Source organism: Lathyrus oleraceus, chromosome 2 (genome assembly GCF_024323335.1).
Source record: "Lathyrus oleraceus cultivar Zhongwan6 chromosome 2, CAAS_Psat_ZW6_1.0, whole genome shotgun sequence".
NCBI classification, from domain to species: domain Eukaryota; kingdom Viridiplantae; phylum Streptophyta; class Magnoliopsida; order Fabales; family Fabaceae; genus Lathyrus; species Lathyrus oleraceus.
Window position 1 is genome coordinate 18,982,357 of NC_066580.1, and position 23,212 is coordinate 19,005,568.

At 40.3% G+C, this 23,212-nt stretch overlaps 1 pseudogene; it reads right to left on the reverse strand.

Annotated features, from left to right (window-relative positions):
• Nucleotides 1-1,199: 1,199 nt before the first annotated feature.
• On the reverse strand, nt 1,200-7,305 carry LOC127121684 (eukaryotic translation initiation factor 5A-2-like; annotated as a pseudogene).
• Nucleotides 7,306-23,212: the final 15,907 nt, after the last annotated feature.

Sequence of the window (23,212 nt, forward strand, 5' to 3'; positions counted from 1 at the left end):
GAAGATCAACCCATATACATACAAAGCTTATGATCATCTACATCTAACCTTGACAAAATGAAGGACTTAGCTACTCATTTTCATGGTAGCTTGGTCAACAAGTTTCGGTCGAAGGTTGATCAACATCTGAGTCGAAGAATCGAGATTGGATGGGAATCCACCTTCTTTTTGTAAAATATTGCTAAGAGAAGAAGAGAAAATGAGAAATGTGGTTTCTAGGGCACAAAAACAAGTAAAAAGATGATCCCAAGAAAAATGAAGATGAAAGATAAAAGATGTTATTCCAAAAAGTAGCCCATGCTACTTATAGTATTGGTTACTGAGCTGTCATGCTCGCTAGGCGAGCAGAATGGTTCGCCTAGCGAGCCCCAAAATAAGCCACCATAATAGACTGCGTCCAGAGGAGTCTTCCCAGAAAAGTTTGCATATGTTCGCTAGGCGAACAATCCTTTGCTAGGCGAAGCCTTCGCTTCTCTCATTCACTCCAGCGAGCCTTGATGTTTTTGCTACTGGAATTGCTCGCTACCTGCTCGTTGGATGCTCGTCTAGCGAGTACTTAGCTGCTTCCCTCGCCACAGCGAGTATTGATGGTTTTGCTACTGGAATTGTTCGATGCTTGCTCGCTGGATGCTCGCCTAGCGAGTACTTGATCATTTTGGTTCAGTCCAAGTCTGGGAGTGATCGTTGGCATCTTACTGAGTGCTCGCCTAGCGAGCACTTCGCTATCTCACTCGCCTAGCGAGCTTGCTGATGTTTGCTTTCTTTCTTGGTTCCTTTGCCTTCTTTCTTGTGCCTTCGTTTTCTACTCTTTCATGCCTAAGTCCTGCACAATAACACACAAATTAAAGGTACCAAGATCATTTCACATAGTATTGCAAGTCAACAAAAGCAAGGGCGGTTTCGAACACTTTTTTGACAAGGAGTGAAAGATGCCCATATTTGATAGCTCAAATAAGCAAACTTGGGTATCTAACAGCGAGTTGGTGGATTTTTGAATTGCTAGAAGAAAGCAGGTTTTGGACTTTGTCTTCCTGTCTTGAAAAATCAGATGCAGGTTTATTGGAATTGTCTTCCTGTCATGTAAAATCAGATGCAGGAAGATCTAGCAATCTGGTGTGATGTACTTCCCTGGATAGCGACATAAGAATAGAATACTTGTTATCACCCATAGCCCCATAGCCAGTTCAAAGAATATGATCTTAATTCTTAGGACCAGTGTCCTTCAAAGAACATATCTGCTCTTCTCCCTTTTGAGACATGACAGAAACCACAAGATTTGTTCCTTCAGCAAATCCATCTTTATTCTGAGTAAGGAGTGCATCCAGTGGGAAGTTTCAAACCAACCTTGGTACTTCCGTCATCAACCAGAAAGACTCACAAAATCAACTTCAGATATATCGATCAACTGATAGTTGGTACGATTCACATGGGGAACATCACAATTGTGAGATGAAGGAACCAATCTTCCAGCTTTTTTCATTGAAGATATCAATGGCAACCAAGTGACACTTCGCATGTCCATGCTGTCATGTCTTTTTTTGAAGTAGAAACCTCAACAGCCTTGCATAGCCTGCCTTTGATGACGATGTGACCGTTCCTGCAAATGGTACCAGCCTGCTGAGGACAGATTTTAAACGCTCTGGCGTCGGCAGCAGCTACATACGGTTGCGCTTGAGGAGTTGAAAGAAAAGGAAATAGTTGGGATTGGGATTCTTGGGGTTTGGGTGAATTGAGATTGGTCTAAACTCCAAGTTTGTAAATTTGTAAGCTTATGACTTATAATGATTATAACGTTTATGTGAATGAAAATAGATAACGTCGTGGTATAACCAAACTCGTCCTCTTGTACCTTAAACCTTCCAATATTCACGTGATGAAGTTCTTTATTCAATTGCCATGTAAACGGATGATTATGATTGAATGAATGAATGGATACGTGGAATTTCTTGAATATGAATGGAAAATTTTCCAATGTGAATGAAGAGATATGAATAAAAATTCGAATATAAAATGTGGAAATATGAATATGAAATGGAGGATATGAATGTGAATGAAGAAATATAGGTGAAATTTCTTTGAATCATGAATGAATGGAAAAATGAATATACATGATGACCCGAAATAAAATATTTTGCACTTGACACATGATTTACTCGAAAGGGGGGTGAAAACTGGTAATAAGACAAATGACAGATGAATAATCACCTCGATGAAATTGGAACGAAAGATGAAACATGGGGTTCACTTGATTCTAACAAATGAAAGAGTTTTCAAATCTCGCTTGGCTAATGAGATTAATCATCTTATACCAAAAATCAAGAAACAGAGCCCAAAAGACAACCATGGACTGGTCGTGGTAGCGAGTCCAACAACAAACGTTTTTTGGGTAGCATCACGGCCAGATGGAATGGTCATGAAGAAAGAATGCAAACGAGTGATTGATGGGGAAAAATTTTCAGAGCCAAAATCGGGGTATGACAGATACTTGTGATTGATCCTGGATCCTGATTTATGTTATGTTTAATTTTGTATGTCGTTCCATTTTAGGTGGAAACACCAGGCATGAAATGATGCATGGATATGCATGCGAGGATACAACTATCGGAGATTTTTAGGTGCATGTAGGAATGCAAATAATTTTGTTCATTTTTATGAAGCTTCCAGTTTGGTGGGAATGATATGCATGCAATGATGCATATTTAATGAAAACTTATAGTCTCAATGAGAGAGTCTTTTATGAAACTTCCTATTTCGACAGGAAAATTATGGATGTATATGAAATGCATGTAGGAATGCAAATAGGTGATTATTTTGGGTTGGTCTTCCTTTTTGAAGGTAAGATCCTTTTTAGGTACTAATGTCAATTGAATTTCAGTTTATCAGGATGCCAGCAGGGTGGACTTTAGTTTTTTGGTAGTTGTCAATATGAATTAGACTTTTGGTTGGTGAAAGGATTTGACTTCCCGACACTCGGTCTTTGATGATGCGATGATTGCAGGATAGATGTGGATGCTCTTGGTGCCCTAAGTTTTGATCTGTTACCTATAAGCTGCATGTTTATTCCTGGGAGAACCTTAACTTCTATGCCTGACATGCCATGACGGTTTGTAAATGATTTTCTTGAGCGTAGTGACATGATCAGTGCATGACGATTGTGCTTTTTGGATGCCCTAAGGCTTCTTGTCAATATATGATGATGTACTAGTATCATCTCTGGATACTTGCTTTAAACTTAACAGTTACTAGTGATTGGCATCGCCTGCTTTATCATTTTGAAAGTATGGGGAGAACCTGTCCCTTTACAACTTGCTTGCCCCAATCTATAGGGTCTTTGAAGGAATTTTTCTAGAATGGGAACTTGGGAACATCTATGCCATACCATGGCTAACCAATTTTCCCTAGTATTTGAATCTTGCAGTGTTCAGCCTCTAACTAACCGATTCTCAAAACGGTTCATGTCGAATCAGCTAATCTTTGGAGGTTTGGCTTTATTGTACTCTTGAGATGACTTTCCCCTAACTGAGCCTTTAAAGGTATTGCCCCTGATTAATTGATGCTCGGAGATTTATTTTAGACTAACCAATTTTTAGGTCAACATAGTCATTGGATGCCATTCCCTTGATCCATAGGGTTATGAGGTGATCTCGATTCGAGTCAGCACCAACAAATGTTCAAGTTCCTTTCTAAATGCTTATTTGCTGGAATTTCATTGATGTTAAGTATTGACTTGCAGTTAAAAATGTTCATTCAAAAATGGTTATTTTAATGCAATGTTCATGCAAGTTTGGAAAAAAATCATTTATTGGAATGATGTGGTGGTGTGCGACGAGTGGACCATTGGTCCAAATGTAGTGCTGATTTAGCTAGTGTGTGAATGATACAACGAGAATATGACATCAAAATAGAAGATTATCAAATCTGTAGGAGACAGTTTACGTAACCTTGTTGTAGCATGCTTTCAGATCAAACCATGCTTCAATTAGGTCTTTTGAGGGTTGTAATATGGTTTCGTTCACGGTTATTGAAATAAAGGATATAAGGCTCAAAGTTTATTTTAACCCATCCCTTCTTCGTGATGATCTCCAGTCCTACGTTCAGTTAATTCAACACACACATTCTTCTTCGAAGAGAGTTCGACGATGTAATATTGAAGATGATGATTCAATATTTTATTAGAATGACAATTACCTTGTTTCGTTTTTGTCATGGATGTCGGTGACCCTTTGATTCTTGACATGGTTGTCACTGATTCTTGTTTTTTCCTTTCTGAGGATTTAACGACCTCTTTTGATTCTTTTTTTTGCATCCCTAATTTTTACATGGACTGCTTTTTTAAAGCTTTTAGTCCACTGGGATTGCCTTAATTTTTTCCTAAGTCGCCTCTTTGGGTGTTTGACTTAGCGTTCTTTTCTTTTTTTTGGTTTGGAAAGGCTTGTGACTGCCATGTTATCGGTCATTGAAGAACAACTGACATACCTTTTGGATTTTTCATGACTCTTTTTACACTTCAGCACGTGTGCGAAGAATATCATGTGATTGATCCCCAGATGGAATGTATTTTGTTGCAATTCGAATGCAGAGTCAAATTAATTGAACATTATCCTACCCTGGGTTAAGCGTAAGGGTTTGTAGATCCGAAAGAAACACCTACTTCTAGGCTCTAAGTGGTTAACTAGGGATTAACTCCCTATCTCTCTAGTGTTTGGGGTTTTGAAACAATGCTTGTACATCATCAACATGATTTTATCCGAAAGTATACTGTTAGCAATTATGGGTATTTTGTTCTCGTCATCCTCTCTCCAATCTTTGCTAAAACAACAGTTTGATAAGGAAAATGAAGCGAAGAAGTATAAATATTTTTGTTTTGTTTTTTATATATAATAAAAATGAGTGAATACGAAAGGATTCGTTCAAAACATGCATGCTCATTTCATTAATCAATACCATTAATAAACAAACAATTTATAACAACAAGTAGCATTTAACATAAAAGAAGTTGCAAATGAAAATGATAAACAGTTTAATGATCAATGGCTTTGAGGACGCTTCTTCCTGCATGATCCACTGGCTTTGGAGTACTTGATTTACTGCTCGGTTGACCTCTTTGGGACCCAAAAGTTGATGTATTCATCTTAATCAATACTAGTGGAATGGTCTTCAAAGTCTTATCTTTTGGCCTCTTCACAAGATGCAGCCTTCTTGGACTTATCTCCTAATTCTTCTTGCTCTTCATTTGTATGGGTGATGGCCTCCCAGAACGCTGTTTTAGAATCCTCGTCAAGAAATAATGCAATTTTATCTACCATAGGCCTGACTTTCTCTTTGTGGTACATGATCTTGAATGGTCCAAGAGGTTTTTGGTTTTTCTATTTGCCAGGCCTTTGGTTTAAACCAACAAGGCTTGGGTATTTCATCTTGACTAGCTTTTGCAACTTTCTCTGAAATATCTTTCATTCATCTATAGCATGCCCCATGGTTCTGGTGTGGTACCCACACTCAACATCCAAGTTGTCTTCTTCAAAGACTAGTCATTTGTTATTGATTAATTCTTGAACTTTACCCTTGAATGACCAACAATATTCAACAGAGTGCCCTATTGAGCACTTATGGTATTCACATTGCGCATTAGGATCATACCCAAGTGGATAAGGGGTATGATTCGGGCCGAGGAATTTAGGTACCACTAGCGAACGCTTGATCAAGTAGGGTAGAAGCTGCACACATGGTATATGAATGGGGTCAAGAATAATGCACGACTTAGACTGCATATGACCTCTCCGATTTAGATTCCCATGCCCTTGGGGAGGAATGGGTGATGACCACAGGTTTAGAGGTGTTGAAAGAACCGGCTGGGGAAAAAATATTCAGGATGAACACCATATTGTAGCACCTCAAATTTGCACCTATCATTGTACATACCATCTCATATTAGGTCATAGCATATCATGATACATTGCATAGCATTGCATTGTCCCCAGTTGCCTCAAGAGCAAGCAAGCCAAGAATTAGGTCAAACTGATCAGGAGGTCAGTCAACCACTCAAGCAAAGGTATTTCTCAAGGAGCAAAGGCCCTAGGGTTTGTCCAACAAGTTCACATGACTTGGAGGTCCATTTGAAGTGTTTAAGTCAAGGGTTGGATGTTCAGAAGTCATCAGTTCAGATGCTTCAGTCAAGCAAAACCCTAGAAAGTCAAAGTTGGTCAACTGTGGTTGATTTTATGGTTTTGATGGATGGAAATGTTTTGAGAGAGCTTATTCATGTCCTAATAGGCCTCATGTGTCATGGCAAACCTCATCATGGAAGAATTTGAAGCCAAGCAGAAATTTCCCAAAATAGAAAGTGGACCTGTAATTTCAACTGCCAAAAATGGAAACTTCTTGATCCTCAACTTACATCATGATACAAGCTCCAAATGAATTTTTGCCCAACATGAAAGTTGAAGATCTTGTTCTCCCATTTTCAAAAAGTCCAAGAACTCTCAAATCCCATGTGTGGTTGTCAAGATATGATCAATTCAATTTCAAAAATTTGTGAACTTCAAAGAGCCATAACTCATGAACCATAAGGCCAAATTTGGTGGGGTTTTTTTCCTACAAACCACATTTTTCCTCCTCTTTCCAAAAATATAAATTTCATTCACCAAAACCTTGCCAATCAAAATGGCATTTTTTGACCTATTTCATTTAAAAATCAAGTTTGACCCAAAGTTGACTTTTTGATTCATTGATCTTTTACACATTTGGCCAATTGGGAAATGTTTAGAATGACATTTGAAACTTGTTCCAAGCCCTAACTCATGCACATACCATTACCATACCTCATTTTGGCCAAAGATACAAATTTGGTATTTTTTGCAAATGGAAGCATTTGAGCAAAACAAGGACAGCAATTCATGAGCAACATAAAAACAGCAAAAACTTGGTCTGTTTACAGCCTGTATTAAGCCCATTCGTGGCAGTCCATCACACCTCCACATCCACTTTGTCCAAAATTAGCAAAAATGCAAATACTTCATTTTGAGCTAAGCAAGGTTAGTACATGATTAAGGGATGCTAAACAGAGGTATAAGAGTTTCATTTCTGCTCATTCCAACCCTAGAGACTAAGAACAGCCTACCAACCAGAAAACCTCTCACTCTCACATTTTGCATTTTTGCTCGAAAGTGGATTTCTGCACAAATCATCAAAAACCCTCGAATATCCTTGGTTCCCTCATCATCCAACCAACATTTGGAGCTCCTTTGAACCACCATCCATCACCTGTGCAGCCCTTTCCTCGCTCTGTTTCCTCCAAGCTACAGCCATGGCAGGTTTTGCTTCAAGTGGAATTTGAGTTGCTCGAGCTGATTTGCTTCAAGTATACACCAACACCAACCAAGGTCTTCATCTGTTTGCACTTGTATCACCAAAAGAAGCCCTGTTTCACCATTTTCTTCAGATTCAAGTAAGACTTCGAGTTCCACTTTTCTCAAATTAATGCCATGTGTCTTGTAGTTCTTCCCATGCTTGTTCCATTGCAACTTGTATCATTCAAAATGGTTGTGATATGATGGAGAAATCTGGATTTCATTTCTTGTGTCCAAATGCATTTTGCTCGATTTGCCTTGCTTGCATTGATTTACTGAAAGTTGATGTTATATTCCTGTTGCTTAATGTTTAATGATGCTATTGGTATACTTGATTTTGATTTCTGGGCATATGAAATTTTCGAATGCATGATGATGATGAATGTATGCTGTTGTGTTTAAACCTAAGACTCTGCCCAGGAAATTCTCATGATTGTTTTGGTTTTGTTGTTTATGATGTGTTTGCACGAAGAACATTGTTACTGCCATGTTGTGTGAGTTGTTTCTATTTGAAATGTGTTGTTTGAAGATGAACAAATGCCCTGCTGTATGTAAACCCTAAGGGTTTCTAAAACCAGAAAATTTGAAGCTCATTGGCCACGGTACTGTTTCATTGGCTAGTGGCCAATCAAAACATTTCATTTCCCCTGCCCAAAACGCAGAGTTTTGATAAGTGGTACACTTATTTACCAAAATGCCATGCGCTGACTATCTTTGACTTATTTGCCATGTTATGTTGCTCATGTTGTTACAATTATTCACTCGTCTTCAAAAATCCATTTCTCACTCAAATTAAATCCAAAAATCCTGAAAATTTTTGCATAATGTTCACAAGAATGTCTAGTATTTTATTATGATTTTTAATTAATTTTTGGTTGGCTGGATTTTAAATGGTATGAGTTTTCTTAACATGTATGCCCAATTGATACCTTGTGCCAAAACTTTTGTGAAATAATGATGTTGTATCCAATGCCCCTGAAATTTTTTGTGGTGAAACTAGACTCATTCATCTTCATCTTGATGTAGAGTTTGTGCATTTATCATTTGTGGTTTGCTGGATATGAATTTTTGAACTAGGGTGTGACAATTTCTGTCACACCAATGATGTGCATTTTCTTGATTTTTGTTCACATGCTTCCTGACCTCCAAATGATCCAAAAGTTTGCATGATCCCTCCCTTACATGTCTAGTTCATGTGTGATTTTTCCTGGATTTAATTGTGCAATTTTCCATTTTGATTGTGAATTTTCTTCCATGCCTAGTCAATTGTTGACTTTTTATGCTACACATTGCCATTTCATTTGGGAAATTCTCGTACCACATTGTATGATCATGAAATTTCATATGTGATAACTAGACATCTCAAGCTTTGCATTGGTGTTAATCTCATTCATTTCTCATCTGTTTTCAATTTGATATGATTTTCTGAAGTTGACCCATGTTTGTTGACCTTCATTGTGCATGCTTAAATTTGGTTTGACTTCTTGATTTTAATTGACTGCCTTCCTCTCATCCAAATGCCATGAAATTTGACATGCTTACCATGCTAGATGTTAGGATTGAGTGTGATTTATTTGATGATTTTTGAAAATGTTTGGGTTGACTTTTGATGCAAGTCATTCTGTTGACTTCTTTGAGCTTTCATTTGCCATGCCTTGCCTTCTTTTGCTTATGAGTTGATGATGATGCATGATATGATTGTGAATCCAATTGAGATAGCTTCTTAAATGTTTGACCTTGACTTTGGTTGACTTTTCTTTACTGTTTTGACTTTTTCTTTCATCCTTGACCCTAGGCTAGTCCTAGTGGTCTTTTGAGCTTACAATTGAGTTCTTGTTTCAGGTTAAGCACCAATGCCTCAAAGATCATTCAAACTTGTTTGAACTTGATTGTTTACCATATGCTAACCTTTGTTTTGTAGGTTTGACTCATGTGTTTGAGTCTTGTGCCTTGCACAGTTGATCATCTGTTTTGTTTGTGAATCCCATTCCTTTGCTTTTAACTGTTTAATTGCATACTGATCTGTTTGACTTTTTCAGGTACTCTTAGTTGCTTAAGTTCTTTGAACTTGCTTTGCTTTGCTTTTTAGCAATTTGCTTGAGGTATAATTACTTCTTCTTCATGTAGTCTGGAGACCCGGCCCGTTATTTGGCCGGGCAAACTGTCTGAAGTCCTCCTTAAGAGGCAATGTTTGTGTATGTTTAAATCTTGTCCCTGTACATATTGAAAGTCCTTCAAAAAAGGCAATTGGTGGAAGGTAGGGATATGCAATCTATCCCCCACTACTCTTGTTGTGTCATCCCTCTGCTCACACTGCTGTGTGTTGATGCATTGGGATACAAACCCAAGATCTTGTACAAAGTGTACAGTGTCAGAGTCTTCGAGTATAGAAGGGTTCCCACTTTCTGGACCCATGCTCATTTGTCTATTAGCTCTCCCTGGCCAGGGATAAGAGCTGTGAGGTCTCATCCTCACTTCATCCTTTCATCTGCTTCACCTTAGCCTCTCAATGGCAAGGTTAAGAGCACACTTACCCTATTCCAGTTGGCCCTAGTGCCTAACCCTTGTGTGAGCCTCTTGTGTGTATATAGTGTGTGCTTGCATGTTTGTTTGACTTGCTTCCTGTGCAAGTTAGGTTTAGTTTAGACTAATCCTTGTTTGCTTTCGCCCTCGTTGCGATCCTTTCTCTCGCCCTCGTTGCGATCGAGCCTTTTCCTTTCTCTCGCCCTCGTTGCGATCGAGCCTTTTCTCTTCTCTCGCCCTCGTTGCGATTGAGATCTTCCCTTTCTCTTGCCCTAGTTGCAATCGAGATCCTTTGTCCCTCCGTAGCCGAACTATGGCAACTCTGATTCTCATGTTCAGATGAGATACGTAGGCACGAGACGCGATGTCTTGTCGAGTTTGACTAACAACTAACACTAATCCTTGTTTGCTTTCGCCCTCGTTGCGATCCTTTCTCTCGCCCTCGTTGCGATTGAGACCTCCCCTTTCTCTTGCCCTAGTTGCAATCGAGACCCCCCTTGCTTCCTGTGCAAGTTAGGTTAGGTGTGGCTTGCTTCCTGTGCAAGTCATGTCTAGGATAGGTTGGCCCTCGCGCCATTTAGCTAGAAACCTTAACTTAGGGACGACTTTGCATGACAACATCTAGGCTCGAGTCGTAGTCTCCCTAGAGTTGTGTCTCCCTCTGTTATCTGGTTAGGCTAGATCCTTTTGTCCCTGCGTAGGGGAACTACATCGCCCTGATCTTCATACCAGATGAAGTATGTAGGCAGGAGATTGAGCTGATCTCTCCGGGCGCCTTTCCTTTTTCTTTTTGTGTGCTTGACAGTTATAGGCTCGAGTCCCCGACTCCCTATTAACTTGTTGTGTTGTTGTGTGCTTGAAAGCCGATGTAAGTCCATCGAGTGGCATTTGGGTTCCAGTGTGCGTGTGTCTTGGTTCGGATGCCGATATAAGTCCAGTGATTGGCAGTCGGGCTCCACGTTTGCCTTTGTCTGTGTGTTTGTGTGTGTGTCAGCCGAGCTACGAATGCTCTGATTCTTCTCTCGTCCGAGAAGATACGTATGCATAGGATGCGATATCCTAGCGAGCATGTGTCGTTTCCCCAGTCCGAACTACTTCGACTCTGATGTCTATGCCTGATAGACTAAGTAGGCCCAGGATACGATATCCTGCCGAGTCAGTTTCAGTCAGTCTCTTTGGTCTCTTTCAGCCAGTGTGTGTGTGTTTGAGCAGTGTTTTAGCAACCAATCTTCCTTCCTTTTGTGCGTGGATCCCGTAGAGTACTACGGATGCGTAGGGGTGCTAATACCTTCCCTTCGCATAACCGACTCCCGAACCCATCCTCTTTGGTCGTGAGACCATGTTCTTTCCTAGGTTTACTCTGAGCGTTTCCTTTCCCTCTTTTGGGATAAATAACGCACGGTGGCGGCTCTGTTGTTTCTTTCTTTTCCCGCCGGTTTTTCGCGTGATGTGACAGCTGGCGACTCTGCTGGGGATGCATAGAGAAGTTGACCTGTGCTGGTCCATCTTCCCTAAGCGAGTCTCTCCTAGCGCTCTCTAGGATTAGGGTTTTGGTTGCTTTGTGCTGTGTTTATTTATTGCATTCATTATTTGTTCATTTCATTTATTGATTGCATTGATTGTGTGCATTGATGTTTGCATTCATATTCATTACTCATTCTGCCTGGCTGGTTGTTTGTTTTTCTTTGTGGGGTGGGAGTCAGTTGAGATGAGTTCTATACCCGAACTCGAGTGTACTCTAGGATAGGAGAATGGCATAGTCTTGTTGACTAGTGTGGAGTATTCCTTAGCCAGTTGACTTGCGAGACCATTCACTTGGTGGAGGTCATGTTGAACTAATAATGTCACACAAGTTATTTGTGGTTAGGCATTATTCTTTCAATCATGTGCCGCAGAAGCCAAGGACCTTAGTTTACCAAACCCATCTTGGCCTATTTTTTAGGACCGTAGTGCGGAGGTCGTTCAGATGTCAGTTCTGATACGATTGTTACGCGACACTACACTCATAAGAGTTTCTCTTGAGAATATTCTTGGAATACGAGTATTCGTTCCTCCGATAATATTCGAGAGATGGAACGATGATTATGGGAACCTCTGATAGAACATGTCTGGCAGGTTTAAACCCTAGTACACTCCCTTTGGGTGGTTCTTAACCGAGACTCCATGCTCGTGACTCTCAACAAACCCACGATTCGTGGTTGAGTCGTTCAAACATTGTTAATATCAATGGATCCCGGATCAGGGGTAAAACCTAAAATCCACCAAAGCGGCTGGTTGATATTAAGGATGTTTGAGCTGGTTCATGTACCGTTAATATCAATGGAACTTGGGTGTCGATAAGGTGAAAACCTAAATCCACCAAGATGGATGATTGATATTAGGGATACAATGAGCTTTCCCACGACCTTTGTTTGGTGTGCTTTGCTTGATCCTTGAGTGTTTTTGTTGCATTCATGCATTCATGCATTCATCTGCATCCATATCATCAAAAAAAAAAAAAAAAAATTTCAAGGAATTCAAAGGAGTTTATTTGCAAAAATTTTCAAAACATGAAAAAACCGGGAAAAATTTTTCACCTGATATATCTGATGAGATGTTCTCATATATGATCAAAATGCTAAATATTTCAAAGTTTGCAAATAAAACCCTCGAGTTCCTTTGAAATAAAAACAAGCATATGCATAAACACTTCATGCATCATTTGCATCAGCGGGTGTTTTGTTCCGGTCTCCCATCCTGTGGTCTGACCCTGCGATCTTCATTTATTTTGAAGACGCACTTTGCCGGTATTATACCAGAGCCGACTCTGCCAGATTGATGGATTATCCCGAGCAAGAGAATTGTGAACTCAGAGAGATATTTTCCAGACTTTGTACTGTTGATGGATTTATTCCTGGTTAGCCGATCCTGGGCCGGCATTGACTTTTCTTCTGAGGTCTTCAATAAAGAGGGTTGTTCAGAAAACAGAAGCTGCTGATGCAAAAGATACTGACAGTTGTCATCCCCGATGGGATCTATCACAATTGGGTCACTGTGGGCGTTCCTACAGTTGTTCATAAGTCAGAGTAACAATCACTTTGTTTAAAAACCCTTCTCCCATGCCAAAAGGAGAAGTGATGGCATTGTTGGCAACATTTTGTGCAATGATATTTTCATTCAAATAAATTCATGTTAAAACATTTGTTTTTCCATTTGTTTTCCCTTTTCACTTTTTGCATGAAATTGGTGATCACAAAAAACCTTAAAAACAAGAATAAAAGCAATCTTTTCATCTGCATAACGATTGTCTTGTTTGTTTTTCAAAAAGCTTTTCATCTCTAAATCATTATGCAGGTTGTTTCTCAAACCCTTTGAACATAATGATCGGACGTCATCTCCCAATTTTGAATTCCCTGTATTCGAAGCGGACGAAGATGATGTTGAAGGGATTCCTGACGAGACTTCCCGACTTCTTGAGCAAGAAAAGAAGATCACACTCAGCTGCATCTCGAGAATCAGCAGAACAGCCAACTGGGGCATTATCAAAGAAAAAAAAAAAAGAAACAACAAAGAAAGAGAGGGTGCAAAATCGAAAAAATCAAAATCAAAATCAAAAGAAAGAAAAAGAAAGAAAGAAACAAAAAAAGATAGCACCCTCAAAGTCCCAAGTTGACTGATGCTGAATTCAAGCAAAAACAAAAGATCAACTGCCATGTTTTATGGTCAGAAAGCATTTGAGAAGAAGATCAAGCCTCGTGTGTTCCGAGGGACCTTGTGCTCAAGAAAGTCCTGTCTTTCGTGCCCAATTCCAGGGGCAAGTGGACTCCAAGCTATGAATGTCCATATGTGGTCAAGAAAGCCTTTTCAGGCAGTGCTCTGACACTTACAACAATGGATGGAAAAGTTCACTCGTCCTGTGAATTCCGATGCAGTCAAGAAATACTTCGCCTAAACAAAAAAACAAGAAAAGCAAAACAGCTCGCTAAGTCGAACACCCCAAAGGGCGACTTAGGCAAAAAGGAGCGTCTCGGTGGATTGAAAACCCGAAAGGGCGATCCAGGCAAAAGTTAGAGACATTGAAAAAAAAAGAATTTGCATCCCGCTAGATTGATCACCTCACACTGGGGCAATCTAGGCAAAAGTTAGGGATTTGGCAAGTAACTGCATCTTGACAAGACTGTGCTCTATATCTGTCATCCGTCAGGGATTCTCGATTCGTCGTCGACTGAAGCTCCGAATACATCGAAAGTTCGGAATGGTAGAGGAAAGGTCATTATGTTCAATGTAGCCCTCTCCAATATATATCACCGATTTCAAACTTGTACAGATCTATGGAGTCTCGCCCTTCGCAGACTACCATTCCATCACATCGATTTGAGCTTTTATCCAATTATTTGCACTCTTATTTGTTTCAACTCAACAAACGTTTTGCATGTTTTAATTGATAAAGTATCATTGTTTTCAAAATAAACAAATTTTTCAAAAAAATTGTTCTTGAACAAAGCGAACGTTCACAATGATGGAAGGATACTTAGGAGACCCACAGTGCTCTCCCGGGGGTGGTATGATTACCAACAGGTAAGACAATTGTTCGTATCTCGAGCATGATTGTATCTTTGTCCTACAGAACCTCGTATGGTCTCTCCTCAGTGAAGTTGCCCGATGCAGTGTCGTTTGAAGTTGTTCATCTTCATGTTCCCGGCAGTACGGATTCTTCCTCCAAATCCCTGTTAGCTCTATTGTGGGGCATCCCCAGAAGAGTGCTGTTTGAGCCCTATCGTGGGGCATCCCCAGCAAGTTTGCTGTTTCAGACATTATTGTGGGGCAGCTCCCCTAGCAGAGCGTTTACTGAAGACTTCAACTTTCGCCTCTCCAGCAGGCCAGTCTTCCTCTCCACCAGCATGGGTGTTTTTTTTCTTTGAAGATTCAGTATCCGGAGGGTCGACATCCCCGTAATCCGGCATTCCCTCAGATAGATCCCTCAGCGGAGTTGTTGGCATGATGAGCCTTATCAATGCTTTTGTATTTCTCATCAGAGATCTGGTTGCTTCTCGGTATCTCAGATTTTCATCACGAGTTGTAGTGGCGTGTCCGCCTGTATGTTGAGCTCTTTTCTCCGGTTATGACTGACGATCCCTCCGGAAGCCTCTTGTGGCTCTTCCTCTCCTGCAGGATGAGGACTTTGGTTTTCCCTCCGGACGGTTGATTCACGGACCTGTGTGTTGAGCATGTTTGTTTGTCAGCATTCATCATACATTCATCATGCATAATGCATACATGCATAATCATAGCATTTGGATACTCATGTTGCAGCCGTTGCCGTGTATCTGTTGACGGTTGCCTTCCGCTATTTGTTGATACAGAATCTCTCTAGTAGATTTTCCTAGCAGAGTTGGGTGTGTCTGATCTCTCCATGTAGAGTCTACCCCTTAAGCAGAAAGTGTCTATCCTTTCCTGCCATTTCCCCACTGAGATACATCCTCGTGGATGACGGTTGCTTCCGTTCCCTCCCTACACGGGATGGGTTTTCCCTATTGAGCTCTTTCCTCATTAGGATGAGTCCTGTTTCAGTCTGCCTTTTTGGATCGATCCTAAATTGGCTTCCTGTTGGCTGTCTCTTGTGCTTCCCTGGGGCATAAATGAATAGTCGCTCACTAACCGGCACTCATTCATCTTATCCTCAGCGAAATTTGTCGGTCTTCTACCCACTACCCGGTAGTGGTAAATCCTTTTTCTCACTCTGTCTCTCAGCAGACTGTTTGATGGGCCTCTACCTACGAACCGGTAGCTGTAAGTCCTATCTTTGTGGTTTTCTACCCACTAGCTGGTAGTTGTAAAATCCCACTTTCATCCCCTTGTTGGAGTTAACCCTTTGTGCTCATCCCGATGATGACTGGTTACTTTCCCGTGGTTTTCTGCCTACTAACCGGTAGATGTAATCCCCTCTTTACAGTTATCAGTATCCGGTTCGTGATATTGACATTCTTTCCCCTCTGGATACTTGCCTTGATCAAGCAGTATTGTCCCCATTGGGTTTTCACCTTCTTTTTGGATACTTGCTCCGAGTAAGCAACTTTATCCTCTTTGGATTGGTCATCTTTGCATACCTAGTCCTGGTACCGATGCCTTTCTTTTCGGTCGATTATTCATTTAACAACCTACAACCCGGTTATGGATAATCTTCCATGCGAGGTTATTATCTACGTTCTGACGGCTATAGATAATATATCTCATGCGCTCTTTGGTCAATCTTTTGATTGTTATCACCAGCAGAGTAAGATTCGTATTCCCTGTGGAATCGGATGTTCATCCTTTAACAAGTTTGCCTTTGCTCTCTTCAGGATGTTTTCGGCCGATTATTCATTTAACAACCTACAACCCGGTTATGGATAATCTTCCATGCGAGGTTATTATCCACGTTTTGACGGCTATAGATAATATATCTCATGCACTCTTTGGTCAATCTTTCGATTGTTATCACCAGCAGAGTAAGATTCGTATTTCTTGTGGAATCGAATGTCCATCCTTTAACAAGACTGCTTTTCTAGCCCTCTTCAGGATGTTGAGTGTTTTGGAACACAAACCAATTCACGCTTTGGTCGGTCACCCGTTTCATACCTACAACCCGGTATCCCTGGTGTTCCTTCCTGTTTGCTCGCTGTCGTGACCTTGATCCCCGAGTGGAGCGGGTTTCATGAAATATTTCTCCAGCAGAGTTCATCCCACCAGTGGATTGGACAGGTTTCAGTAGGAGGTCGATACCTGCATCCCCAGCTGAGTTGATTCTACTTGTGAACATTGTGGGTCATCCCCGGCGGAGTAGCGGTTATTCCCCAAAGCAGGGCCTATTTTATCTGAGGTTTGTATGAGCCTTATCCCCAGAGAGTTGCTTGGTTTAGTTTCCCCCAGCGGAGCTTTCATTTCCCCAAGCGGAATTTTTGTGGATTGATTGGGCTATTTCCCAGTTTACCGTTGCTTTCCCCTAGCAGAGTTGCTTTTACTCCCCAGCGAATTGCTTTGTCCTCCTCTAGTGGATTTGTGCTGTTGGTTCCCCAGCAGTTGTCTTGTTGTTCCCCCAGTGGATTTATCTTGAAGATTCCTCAGTACAGTCGTCCTGTGTATCTTCCCCGCAGAGTTCTTATCATATTGCATTGCATATAGTAATCATTGCATCCTCAAAATTGCGTAGCATTTCCATCCCATATGGAGCATTACGCCATAGAAAAATTCAAACATATGCATTCATGTGCTCGAAACCACATCAGACCGTATCCCCGGCAGAGGCGGATCATTTTTGTTCAACATCAACAGCAAGTCTGCTACAGTTGCTTCGACAGTATTCAGAATTATTATCCCCACAGAGGTTTATTTCCTCACCCGATGGTGACAGAAGTTTGTTTCTCCCCAGTAAGCCCCCCAGCAAGTGATCAGCCTTGCCTTGACATATCTAAGATTTTGTTCATATGATACCAGTAAGTGTCATGTCAGCACCCGCGTGTGTCTCATTTTTTTTGGTGTCGGTAAACGCCATTGCTTCGGTGTCGGTAAACATCGAGTTCCACCCAGTCATCGGTAAATGTCTGGTCATTTTTTGGTGTCGGTAAACGCCATTGTTTCGGTGTCGGTAAACATCGAGTTCCACCCAGTCATCGGTAAATGTCTGGTCATTTTTTGGTGTCGGTAAACGCCATTGTTTCGGTGTCGGTAAACATCGAGTTCCACCCAGTCATCGGTAAATGTCTGGTCATTCTTTTTGATGTCGGTAAACATCATCCTTCGATGTCGGTAAACATCGAGTCTCACCCAGTCATCGGTAAATGTCTGGTCATTTTTTTTGGTGTCGGTAAACGCCATTGCTTCGGTGTTGGTAAGCATCGAGTCTTTCCTTCAGTCATCGGTAAATGTCTGATAGATCCCCAGCTAGAAATCCCCAGTAGAGTCATCTGTAAATGTCCTATCTGGTTTTCAGTTGCAAATATTTGTTTGTCTCTCACCAATAAATTTCCCATCCCAGTCATCGGTAAATGTCTGGTCATTCTTTTTGATGTCGGTAAACATCATCTTTCGATGTCGGTAAACATCATCTTTCGATGTCGGTAAACATCGTGTCTCACCCCAGTCATCGGTAAATGTCTGGTCATTCTTTTTGATGTCGGTAAACATCATCTTTCGATGTCGATAAACATCGTGTCTCACCCAGTCATCGGTAAATGTCTGGTCATTCTTTGTTCTCTTGTTAATAAAATCAAAATCCCCAGAAGTCGTCGGTAAACGTCTTGTCTGGTATCACCACAAAGATTTTGTTCCTCCCCAAGCGGAGATGCCATCGGTAAATGGCCCAGTTTCTTTGATATCGGTAAATATCGAATTCCCAGTTGCAGCAACCATCGGTAAATGGTCTTGCTAAGTTGACATCGGTAAATGTCCAGTTTCTTTGAAGCCACCATCGGTAAATGGTCTTGCTTCTTGCCTACATCAGAAATTTGTTTTCCCAGCAGCCATCGGTAAATGGTCTGGCTGAAGTTGATATCGGTAAATATCAAGTTTTAACCATCGGTAAATGGTTCTGTTTTTCTCAATTTGTTTTCCCAGCAGCCATCGGTAAATGGTCTGGCTGAAGTTGATATCGGTAAATATCAAGTTTTAACCATCGGTAAATGGTTCTGTTTTTCTCAATTTGTTTTCCCAGCAGCCATCGGTAAATGGTCTGGCTGAAGTTGATATCGGTAAATATCAAGTTTTAACCATCGGTAAATGGTTCTGTTTTTCTCAATTTGTTTTCCCAGCAGCCATCGGTAAATGGTCTGGCTGAAGTTGATATCGGTAAATATCAAGTTTTAACCATCGGTAAATGGTTCTGTTTTTCTCAAGTTGTTTTCCCAGCCGCCATCGGTAAATGGTCTGGCTGAAGTTGATATCGGTAAATATCAAGGTCCCAGTTTTAACCATCGGTAAATGGTTTTGTTTTTCAGAAGTTTGTTTTCCCCAGCCGCCATCGGTAAATGGTCTTGCTGAAGTAGATATCGGTAAATATCAAGTTTCCAGTTCCCAACCATCGGTAAATGGTTTTGCCGTTCTGAAGTTGTCATGCAGTTGTCATCGGTAAATGACGTGTTTCTTCTGGTATTGTATCTAGCCGGTGCAAATTTCTACGGTTCTTTTGTATTCAATCCCTGTTTACCCTGAAAGTCTGACAGCCGCTGCTATCATCCGTTCGGGTTCCCAGTTGATTGAATAGGGGCAGCTGTAGCACCTCAAATTTGCACCTATCATTGTACATACCATCTCATATTAGGTCATAGCATATCATGATACATTGCATAGCATTGCATTGTCCCCAGTTGCCTCAAGAGCAAGCAAGCCAAGAATTAGGTCAAACTGATCAGGAGGTCAGTCAACCACTCAAGCAAAGGTATTTCTCAAGGAGCAAAGGCCCTAGGGTTTGTCCAACAAGTTCACATGACTTGGAGGTCCATTTGAAGTGTTTAAGTCAAGGGTTGGATGTTCAGAAGTCATCAGTTCAGATGCTTCAGTCAAGCAAAACCCTAGAAAGTCAAAGTTGGTCAACTGTGGTTGATTTTATGGTTTTGATGGATGGAAATGTTTTGAGAGAGCTTATTCATGTCCTAATAGGCCTCATGTGTCATGGCAAACCTCATCATGGAAGAATTTGAAGCCAAGCAGAAATTTCCCAAAATAGAAAGTGGACCTGTAATTTCAACTGCCAAAAATGGAAACTTCTTGATCCTCAACTTACATCATGATACAAGCTCCAAATGAATTTTTGCCCAACATGAAAGTTGAAGATCTTGTTCTCCCATTTTCAAAAAGTCCAAGAACTCTCAAATCCCATGTGTGGTTGTCAAGATATGATCAATTCAATTTCAAAAATTTGTGAACTTCAAAGAGCCATAACTCATGAACCATAAGGCCAAATTTGGTGGGGTTTTTTTCCTACAAACCACATTTTTCCTCCTCTTTCCAAAAATATAAATTTCATTCACCAAAACCTTGCCAATCAAAATGGCATTTTTTGACCTATTTCATTTAAAAATCAAGTTTGACCCAAAGTTGACTTTTTGATTCATTGATCTTTTACACATTTGGCCAATTGGGAAATGTTTAGAATGACATTTGAAACTTGTTCCAAGCCCTAACTCATGCACATACCATTACCATACCTCATTTTGGCCAAAGATACAAATTTGGTATTTTTTGCAAATGGAAGCATTTGAGCAAAACAAGGACAGCAATTCATGAGCAACATAAAAACAGCAAAAACTTGGTCTGTTTACAGCCTGTATTAAGCCCATTCGTGGCAGTCCATCACACCTCCACATCCACTTTGTCCAAAATTAGCAAAAATGCAAATACTTCATTTTGAGCTAAGCAAGGTTAGTACATGATTAAGGGATGCTAAACAGAGGTATAAGAGTTTCATTTCTGCTCATTCCAACCCTAGAGACTAAGAACAGCCTACCAACCAGAAAACCTCTCACTCTCACATTTTGCATTTTTGCTCGAAAGTGGATTTCTGCACAAATCATCAAAAACCCTCGAATATCCTTGGTTCCCTCATCATCCAACCAACATTTGGAGCTCCTTTGAACCACCATCCATCACCTGTGCAGCCCTTTCCTCGCTCTGTTTCCTCCAAGCTACAGCCATGGCAGGTTTTGCTTCAAGTGGAATTTGAGTTGCTCGAGCTGATTTGCTTCAAGTATACACCAACACCAACCAAGGTCTTCATCTGTTTGCACTTGTATCACCAAAAGAAGCCCTGTTTCACCATTTTCTTCAGATTCAAGTAAGACTTCGAGTTCCACTTTTCTCAAATTAATGCCATGTGTCTTGTAGTTCTTCCCATGCTTGTTCCATTGCAACTTGTATCATTCAAAATGGTTGTGATATGATGGAGAAATCTGGATTTCATTTCTTGTGTCCAAATGCATTTTGCTCGATTTGCCTTGCTTGCATTGATTTACTGAAAGTTGATGTTATATTCCTGTTGCTTAATGTTTAATGATGCTATTGGTATACTTGATTTTGATTTCTGGGCATATGAAATTTTCGAATGCATGATGATGATGAATGTATGCTGTTGTGTTTAAACCTAAGACTCTGCCCAGGAAATTCTCATGATTGTTTTGGTTTTGTTGTTTATGATGTGTTTGCACGAAGAACATTGTTACTGCCATGTTGTGTGAGTTGTTTCTATTTGAAATGTGTTGTTTGAAGATGAACAAATGCCCTGCTGTATGTAAACCCTAAGGGTTTCTAAAACCAGAAAATTTGAAGCTCATTGGCCACGGTACTGTTTCATTGGCTAGTGGCCAATCAAAACATTTCATTTCCCCTGCCCAAAACGCAGAGTTTTGATAAGTGGTACACTTATTTACCAAAATGCCATGCGCTGACTATCTTTGACTTATTTGCCATGTTATGTTGCTCATGTTGTTACAATTATTCACTCGTCTTCAAAAATCCATTTCTCACTCAAATTAAATCCAAAAATCCTGAAAATTTTTGCATAATGTTCACAAGAATGTCTAGTATTTTATTATGATTTTTAATTAATTTTTGGTTGGCTGGATTTTAAATGGTATGAGTTTTCTTAACATGTATGCCCAATTGATACCTTGTGCCAAAACTTTTGTGAAATAATGATGTTGTATCCAATGCCCCTGAAATTTTTTGTGGTGAAACTAGACTCATTCATCTTCATCTTGATGTAGAGTTTGTGCATTTATCATTTGTGGTTTGCTGGATATGAATTTTTGAACTAGGGTGTGACAATTTCTGTCACACCAATGATGTGCATTTTCTTGATTTTTGTTCACATGCTTCCTGACCTCCAAATGATCCAAAAGTTTGCATGATCCCTCCCTTACATGTCTAGTTCATGTGTGATTTTTCCTGGATTTAATTGTGCAATTTTCCATTTTGATTGTGAATTTTCTTCCATGCCTAGTCAATTGTTGACTTTTTATGCTACACATTGCCATTTCATTTGGGAAATTCTCGTACCACATTGTATGATCATGAAATTTCATATGTGATAACTAGACATCTCAAGCTTTGCATTGGTGTTAATCTCATTCATTTCTCATCTGTTTTCAATTTGATATGATTTTCTGAAGTTGACCCATGTTTGTTGACCTTCATTGTGCATGCTTAAATTTGGTTTGACTTCTTGATTTTAATTGACTGCCTTCCTCTCATCCAAATGCCATGAAATTTGACATGCTTACCATGCTAGATGTTAGGATTGAGTGTGATTTATTTGATGATTTTTGAAAATGTTTGGGTTGACTTTTGATGCAAGTCATTCTGTTGACTTCTTTGAGCTTTCATTTGCCATGCCTTGCCTTCTTTTGCTTATGAGTTGATGATGATGCATGATATGATTGTGAATCCAATTGAGATAGCTTCTTAAATGTTTGACCTTGACTTTGGTTGACTTTTCTTTACTGTTTTGACTTTTTCTTTCATCCTTGACCCTAGGCTAGTCCTAGTGGTCTTTTGAGCTTACAATTGAGTTCTTGTTTCAGGTTAAGCACCAATGCCTCAAAGATCATTCAAACTTGTTTGAACTTGATTGTTTACCATATGCTAACCTTTGTTTTGTAGGTTTGACTCATGTGTTTGAGTCTTGTGCCTTGCACAGTTGATCATCTGTTTTGTTTGTGAATCCCATTCCTTTGCTTTTAACTGTTTAATTGCATACTGATCTGTTTGACTTTTTCAGGTACTCTTAGTTGCTTAAGTTCTTTGAACTTGCTTTGCTTTGCTTTTTAGCAATTTGCTTGAGGTATAATTACTTCTTCTTCATGTAGTCTGGAGACCCGGCCCGTTATTTGGCCGGGCAAACTGTCTGAAGTCCTCCTTAAGAGGCAATGTTTGTGTATGTTTAAATCTTGTCCCTGTACATATTGAAAGTCCTTCAAAAAAGGCAATTGGTGGAAGGTAGGGATATGCAATCTATCCCCCACTACTCTTGTTGTGTCATCCCTCTGCTCACACTGCTGTGTGTTGATGCATTGGGATACAAACCCAAGATCTTGTACAAAGTGTACAGTGTCAGAGTCTTCGAGTATAGAAGGGTTCCCACTTTCTGGACCCATGCTCATTTGTCTATTAGCTCTCCCTGGCCAGGGATAAGAGCTGTGAGGTCTCATCCTCACTTCATCCTTTCATCTGCTTCACCTTAGCCTCTCAATGGCAAGGTTAAGAGCACACTTACCCTATTCCAGTTGGCCCTAGTGCCTAACCCTTGTGTGAGCCTCTTGTGTGTATATAGTGTGTGCTTGCATGTTTGTTTGACTTGCTTCCTGTGCAAGTTAGGTTTAGTTTAGACTAATCCT